Source organism: Theropithecus gelada, chromosome 9, assembly GCF_003255815.1.
Source record: "Theropithecus gelada isolate Dixy chromosome 9, Tgel_1.0, whole genome shotgun sequence".
Lineage (NCBI taxonomy): Eukaryota > Metazoa > Chordata > Mammalia > Primates > Cercopithecidae > Theropithecus > Theropithecus gelada.
Genome location: NC_037677.1, coordinates 70,309,567 through 70,317,458, shown reverse-complemented (window position 1 = coordinate 70,317,458; position 7,892 = coordinate 70,309,567).

Genomic DNA, 7,892 nt, shown 5'->3' with positions numbered 1-7,892 from the left:
GCTGCTTCGCCACCTCCCCTGGCACCCTGCCCTGCTTTAGCTAGTCCTCAATCTGGTCCAGTGTCTTGGCCCCACACCTGGAGTCAATCCCACCTCCTATCTCATCTTCACTTGTCTGAAGGGTTAAACATATGGAATTGGGGGGACTTCTGCTGAATAGCCCCACAGGATGGAGGTAGAACCAGTGGGCATGGAAGCCATAAGCCATCCAAAAATGACATGGACAGCGTGCGGAAGGGATGAATTTCCTGTTGCTAGGGATAGTCAAGCAGAGGGTTTCTAGGATGTTGGAGAGGGAATAAAGGCTTAATAGGGCTCTAGTCAGGCTCTTCTGACTCATGAATCCCTTTTGAGTTTGTGGCAGTTCAGAAGAGACAGGTCAGGGCATGAGGTGTTCCTGAAGATCAGTTACCCAAACGTATCAGCAGTAGTCTACTCCTGACTGGCAACAGATTCTTCTCTATAATTGGAGAATGCCCCATTTTGGGGAAAGGTAATGATAGGTAACATTTATTGAGCTCTTCCAATGTGCCAGGAACTCATTTGTGTACTTTAAAGGTTTTCATTTTTTTTCTCACAACGACTTTAAGAGGTTGGTGCTCATTGTTGTGTTCATTTTACAGATGAGTAAACTGGGTCCAGGGAGGTTAAATACCATGCCTAAGACTGCGCAGATAATAAGCGATGCCAAGATCTGAACGTTAAATATTCAAATTCCAGAGCCCACACTGTTAATCCGAATTTTATTCAAAATTAAATAATTAGGAGAGAGAAGCCTTTTTGGCATAACATTGTGGTATACTGGTGCTCCTAATGGCTAAAACATTGATGTAATCCACATTTAATAAGAAAATTGTATTTCAGGAACTAAAAGTTTGAAAATTTAATGAAGACAAATAACCCTTTTTAGCAAAATTAAATAATGATGTGTTTGGTTCTGGCATTCAGTTTGTGGTCATCCTCTCAGACCAGGAAGCTTTTCGTTTAGTTCTAGCTGTGACTGCCATTTACCTGCATTATAATCTTGAATTCAGACACCTTTAGGGCCTCTACTCCTGGCCCCACTATTTGAGGAGGCCCCACAAGGAAGTGACCCATTCTGGTGTGGACTAAGCTCTGATTTTTTTTAATCTTGCCCAAATTCCTTACTAAAGTGTCTGGGGAGTCATGCCCTACAAGCCATAAATTCTCATCAGATGAGTTTTATTTTACTCTGTATATCGTGACTTACTTTCCAACCTGATTCTGGCATAACAAGGGAAAAAATAAAAATGTTTTACCCCAAAATATATTTTCTTGCCATACCTTGAAATTGCCCTGCAAAGTCTTTTGTGGGAAAAATCCACATTCTGTAGAGAATCCCCTTTCCCCTTTGTTTTCCTTCCTTCCTTTCCAGATCCAGGAGATAATCAACTAAGAGGCAGACACCCTTTTAAGTCAGATAGGAAACATTTTACAACCTGCTCTCTGTAAAGTCTGCTATCTGAAAGCTTCCTGTACACAATAAAACTCGGTCTCCACAATCCTTTATCTCAACCTGAGCGTTTCCTTTGATCCCAGGTCTTCAGATAACCAGTTATCAACCAGAAAATGTTTAAAGTTACCTATACCCTGGAAGCCCCCGCTTTGAGTTGCCCCACCTTTCTGGACGAAACCAATGTATTTCTTAAATGTATTTGATTGATGTCTCATGCCTCCTTAAATAGATAAAGCTGCACCCCGAACACCTGGGGCACATGTTCTCAGGACCTCCTGAGGGCTGTGTCACGGCCATGGTCACTCATATTTGGCTCAGAATAAGTCTCTTAAAATATTTTATGAAGTTTGACTCTTTTCTTCGACACTGGTTACTGGTGTAGGGAGCAGGGGAAGAAAGGAATGTGCCTGCAAGTTCAAAAGGACTCCCAGAACATACATGCAGTTGGGAAAGAGAAAATGTTATTTTGACAGCTGGCCTTAGGAGAAGTGGTCTTTGTTTAAGTCCTTGATTACAGAAAGCAAGGGCTGGAAGAAATGATCTAGAAGACAGGCCTCTGGGTTAGGAGATCAGGCCCTGTGGTTTAACTCTTAAAGGATGTGGTGGCCCCTGTTGACATTCAGGTTGCACACACATACAGTCTCTTCAGTCACCCATTCCCTTACCCAGGACCAAAGCAGAGTGTACTCCTTACTTTGCTGACTTATTAGACACACTGGGCTGCATATTTGGGACTTTTCCATTTATGGTTGCTCCAGAGATGTTAATTTTAATCTGATTTTCCTTGGCTGTGAATGCTGCAAAGCTGAGGAGGGGGTGGCAGACATTGACTTGACAGGCCTGGAAACATTTTAGTTATGTGATTCAAGAGAAAAAAAAAATACCGTAAAACCACAGAGAACACAGTTAGAGCTTCCATCACGGAAAGCACAGTCCCCAACCAACTCTTGTTGCTAGTCCAGCTCTGTCATGTGATGTTGGGAAAGGCATTTCATCTCTCTGAGTCTTGGTTTTTCCATCTGCAAAATAAGGGTGTTTGGACTGAATGATCTCTCCGGTCAACCCTTCCTGCTGTAAATTCTATCATACTTCAATATTTCTTTTTTGGTATTGAGGGCTTTGGTTTCTTATTCTTTTCTATTTTTACAGAAGATAACTCATATAAGGAGAAGCGTGGTGGTGACATGATCCTGGAAAAAAAATCAATGTATTTTCTGAATCTTTTTTTTCCCCATATAAATTCTATATTTCTGTGTGTTTCTTGCTCCCCCTTCTGTCCAAATTTTGGTTTACTCTGGATATTTTCACATTTTGAAGGTCATTGTACAAACTTGGGACCTTACTGTTTGCAACCTTTGCTATTATTGTCATTGCTGATATTTCCTGTTTCACTTTTAAAAATTGAGTTGGAATTCACAGAACTAGAAAATTAGCCATTTCAAGTGTACAATTCAGTGACATTTAGCACGTTCAGAGTATTGTGCAACTAACAGTTCTATCTGGTTCCAAAATATTTTCATCATCCCAAAGTGAAACCCTGTACCCATTAATCAGCTTCTCCCTAATCTCTTTTCCTTTCAGCTCTGGCAGCTATCATTCTGATATCTGTATTGATGGATTTATCTTTTCTGATATTTCATGTGAATGAAATCATACAAAATGTGACCTCGTGTGTCTGGTTTCCTTCACTTAGCATCATGTTCTCGAGGTTCATCATGTTGTAGCATGTGTCAACACTTCATTCCTTTTAATGGCGAAATAATATTCTATTTCATCTTATGTGCATATCACATTGTCTATCCTTTCATTTGTTGATGAATATTTGGCTTCCACCTCTGGCTATCATGGATAGTGCTGAGGTGAACATTCATATACTTGTACTTGTTTTCAGTTCTTTTGGGTATATACCCAGGAGTGCAATTGCTTAGTCATATGGTAATTCTATGTTTAACTTCTTGAGAAACTGCCAAACTATTTTCCACAGCGGCTGCACCATTTTGTATTTCCACCAATGTGTGAGAGTTCCAATTTCTCCACATCTTTGCCAACTCTTGTGATTTTCCATTTTCTCCTTTTGCTTAGAGTCCTCCTAGTAGGTATGAAATGATGTCTCATTGTGGTTTTGATTCTTACCTTTAGGAGGTCACAGAGTATCTTTCATACTCCCACCACCTCAGCCCAGCACAAGAGCAGATAGATACCAGGCAAATCCTTCGGTAAAATTCATTTGAACCACCAATCTGATCTTATTCCCCTGTTTTATATACCTGGGCCTTACTTTCATGCTTGTGTCAACCCTGTTCCCAGGATACAGTTCTGTGCCTTTGTGTGAAAATGTCTTACTTTTGCTCATTTTATTTTTTTGAGACAGAGTCTTGATCCATTGCCCAGGCTGGGGTGAAGTGGCACACTCATGGCTCACTGAAGCCTTGACCTCCCAGGCTCAAGCGATCCTTTTGACTCAGTCCCCCAAGTAGCTGGGACTACAGGCATGCACCACCATGTCCAGCTAATTTTTGTATTTTTTATAGAGATGAGGTTTCACCATGTTGCCCAGGCTGGTCTTGAACTCTTGAGCTAAATTCGCCTGTGGCGGCCTCCCAAAGTGTTAGGATTACAGGCATAAGCCATTGTGCCCAGCCCTTTTGCTCCTTCTTAACAGATAATAGACATTTTTCTTTTTTTCTCTCATATGCAAAAACAGGGTATGAAATCCAAGAATAAAGGGGGAAATATTTTGGTTTCAGTGAATATGCACTGTAAGACACTGATTCTTCCTTCCAGGGTAGGTTCTAGATGGGGTTGTTAATTACTCTTGGTCTTGTGTGGAGTTGGTTGTGTCAACTGCATTTTCTTTTTTTTTTTTTGAGATGGAGTCTCGCTCTGTCGCCCAGGCTGGAGTGCAGTGGCTGGATCTCAGCTCACTGCAAGCTCCGCCTCCCGGGTTCACGCCATTCTCCTGCCTCAGCCTCCCAAGTAGCTGGGACTACAGGCGCCCACCACCTCGCCCAGCTATTTTTTTTTGTATTTTTTTAGTAGAGACGGGGTTTCACCGTGTTAGCCAGGATGGTCTCGATCTCCTGACCTCGTGATCCACCCGTTTCGGCCTCCCAAAGTGCTGGGATTACAGGCTTGAGCCACCGCGCCCGGCCAACTGCATTTTCTTGTACAGGCCACACCTGAAGGGCCATGCCACCTGCTTCAGGCAGTGCTTTCTTCAGGGGACCTTGAAGCTAGTGTCACAGTTAAAGGGTAGTCTTTGTCCTCACTCTCCTGAGGAACTTCTATTTCTGCAGGGGATGCATTTGGATTTCTAACTGCAGTGGTTTCATCTCCAGGAAACCACACTTAGGTGGTTCATCTGGCTCAGAGAGAGGTGAACTCCAGATTTCAGTGTGACATAGTCAGCAAAGTCTGGCAGGCTGGCATATGGCTGAGGCCAGCAGGAGTTAGTTGTTCTTGCCACCTAGCTGACCCTTCTTATCCAGAATTTCTTCTCTTTCCTCACACACCATTCCTCTTGCTAAGAGGTGAAGCCAAAGTCAAAATTTTGTAAGGACAGTCCAGTTTTCAAAAATTTATGGGTGATGTTTCCCTAGCTTCTGTGAATAATAAGATTTACCCACCTTCTATTACAAAATTAAGCATTGAGGAGTTAAGAAAAAGTACTTGAAACTCAGAAATGAGACAGAAAGATTGGTAATATGTTCTTTTATGATCATATGGGAGCATGGTTTAGCAGACCTGTCCAAAGAGTTTTTAATTATCCAGGCAGAAAAATAAAGTTTGTTTAGCCCACTCATTACCATTAATTAGTTTCCAGATTTAATGAAGTTACACGTTAACATGTAGATTTTTCAAATAATTTCTATTTAGTGGAAAAGAACCCCAAAAGTTATGGTTTATTGCTTTGTATGTCATTAGCCACTTTTGTGTCTAACCTAGTAATCATGCTCTAACACTGTTCCAAATACTTATGAAAACCTACAATCTCAAAATGCTCTTTGAAGAAGCTTTGTCATCTTGTTTCCTCATTAATTAATGAATTAAATAACATCCTTGACTCATATTCATTTTATATTTGTATGAGAATCACGTTTTTAACTTTTTGAGAATTTTATTTTGACAAGGGTTTCAGATGATTCTAGTAGACACCGGGGAGGATGGGATTGAATCAAAGCTAGCATCAGTGCAGGGATTATGTCCTATGGGGCTGATGTCATCTGCTTTGCTAGACAAGATAGTCATGGATCCATTTAGTGGTTTCAGCTGAACACTGAAGATTCCCTGGGACATTGGCCCTTACTGTAGGTCTATGATTTTATGGTATTTCAAAGCGTTGCCTTCATTTTCAATGTTAATTCTGCCCAACGTCCAGTAGCTTTGGGCCTCCACCTGTGACTTCTCTATTCTCTTCCAGTTCTTCAGCATCTGATGTTCACAATGCCCAGCTGGTGAATCTATTCATTCCCGATTTCTTATAATCTTCCTTTCTTGTGTGAGACTTCTGTACTTACAGGTTCTAGAGGCTGGATTTTTGAACCACCCCTCATTACCTATTGAAACTCCTTGTTCCTGCTGCCTGGCTGTGAGGCACACATCTGATCTGCCTGGAGAAGAAACTCTGGGGCAGAATTTTTCATAAGAGCAACTAGTGGGTTCTTGGGTAGACTTGGCTTCAGACTGAATTGACTTTTTTCTAGTGTTTGAGGGCAAGTGAGCCTGTGTGCTCAATTATATTGTCTTTACTTTAAAATCCACTTCCTGTCATCAGTTCCTCAGGCTGTGTAATCTCTTGGTCACTCATCAGCACTTGAGCTATTCTTCTCTCTATCTTTATCTCTTCCCACAGTTCAAAGCAGAATGTTCTAGTGGGTGGGCTCACTTTGATACTTCTCTTTATTTTCCTACCCATCAGAGAGACTTTCTCCTCCAGATCAGCCTTTCCTGTCTTGGGTTGATGAAAGATTGTTTTAATTTATTGGTCTTCATTCTTGTTTTTCTATTCCCCTCTAGTCTAAAATGGCTTCTTCTCTGAGGTATTTTTTCCTGGTGTCTGGGATTCCATGGTAGGTGAAGGCTGAACAGCTGAGAGGCTGGCGCCACCTCCAGAGGCCCTGTTTCCTGAGGTAGGCTCAGCTTTCCCCTCTAGCCACATACCTACGTTGGCATCCCTCTGGGAGGATACCAGTGCCCTGTAATATTGTATGTTTTTGGGTCAAAGCTTACATATGTCCTGCTCTGTCCTGACCTTAGTAGGAGGCAGAAGGAGTTAGAACTTACTTCTATTTCACAGGTTATCAGGTCCTTTTTTAATAGGCTTGTCAGAGGGAATAGAGCACTGTCTTTATGCCTCTCCAGTAGTACCGCTTTTCACTCTGCTCTGGGGTATAATATATATATGTGTATATATATATATATTTTTTAGATAGAGTCTCTCTCTGTTGCCCTGGCTAGAGTGTTGTGGTATGATCATGGCTCACTGCTCACTGCAGTCTTGAACTCCTGGGCTCAAGCAATCCTCCCACCTCAGCCTTCTGAGTAGCTGGGACTACAGCAGTATGCCACTACACCTGGCTAATTTAAAATTTTTTTAGAGACAAGGTCTTGCCGTGTTGCTCAGGCTGATCTCAAACTCTCGGCCTCAAGTGATCCTCCCACCTCAGCCTCCTAAAACCCTGGGATTATAGGCTCATGCTTGGCCTGGGGTGTGACCATTGTAAGCTTTATAGATCCCCTACAGTGCCTAGAATAGTTGCCAAGAGATGTTACTTGATATGTGTTTGTTGAAAAAATGAATGAATCAAATCAGTGGGATTCATTTTGACACTTGGGTTCCACTTTGGTTCAGGTCCTGATTGGTCCAATGTTGTTTTTCCAAATATCTAGCTTTGCAGTCTTCATTATTTAAAATGTTGTAAGAATATATATTTAAGAAATATCATGTAAAATATTGATGCTGGTATAATGAAGACCCATTAAAACCTGGGGTCTCTCTATTTTTAAAATTCTGCAAAACACAAGTTTCATCTGTATTAAGAGAATTCCAGCTAAAACATGGTAGGTCTATGAGGCACATGTCAGTCCAGGACTGTGCTAACAATCCAGCCAGGATTTGTGGTTGTGTCAGAAGAAAGATGTCAACTGTGGAGTTTGATGTTGCACTCCATACTAATGACAAATTAATGTTATTAAAATGCTTGGTTACTAAATACAAAAAAGAATAGGATCTTCCTTGCATAGACCGACTGTACACTGAGAGCCAGAGCTTGCTTTCTTGACTTAGACCTTAGAAAGATTATTTTAATTTGTAGGACTTCTTTCTTGCCTTTCTACTCCTCTCAATTCTTTTTTCAAGCTGTTGTTGATGAAATCTAGGTTTTCCCAAATGGGACCACTTGAAACAGAAGTGAAT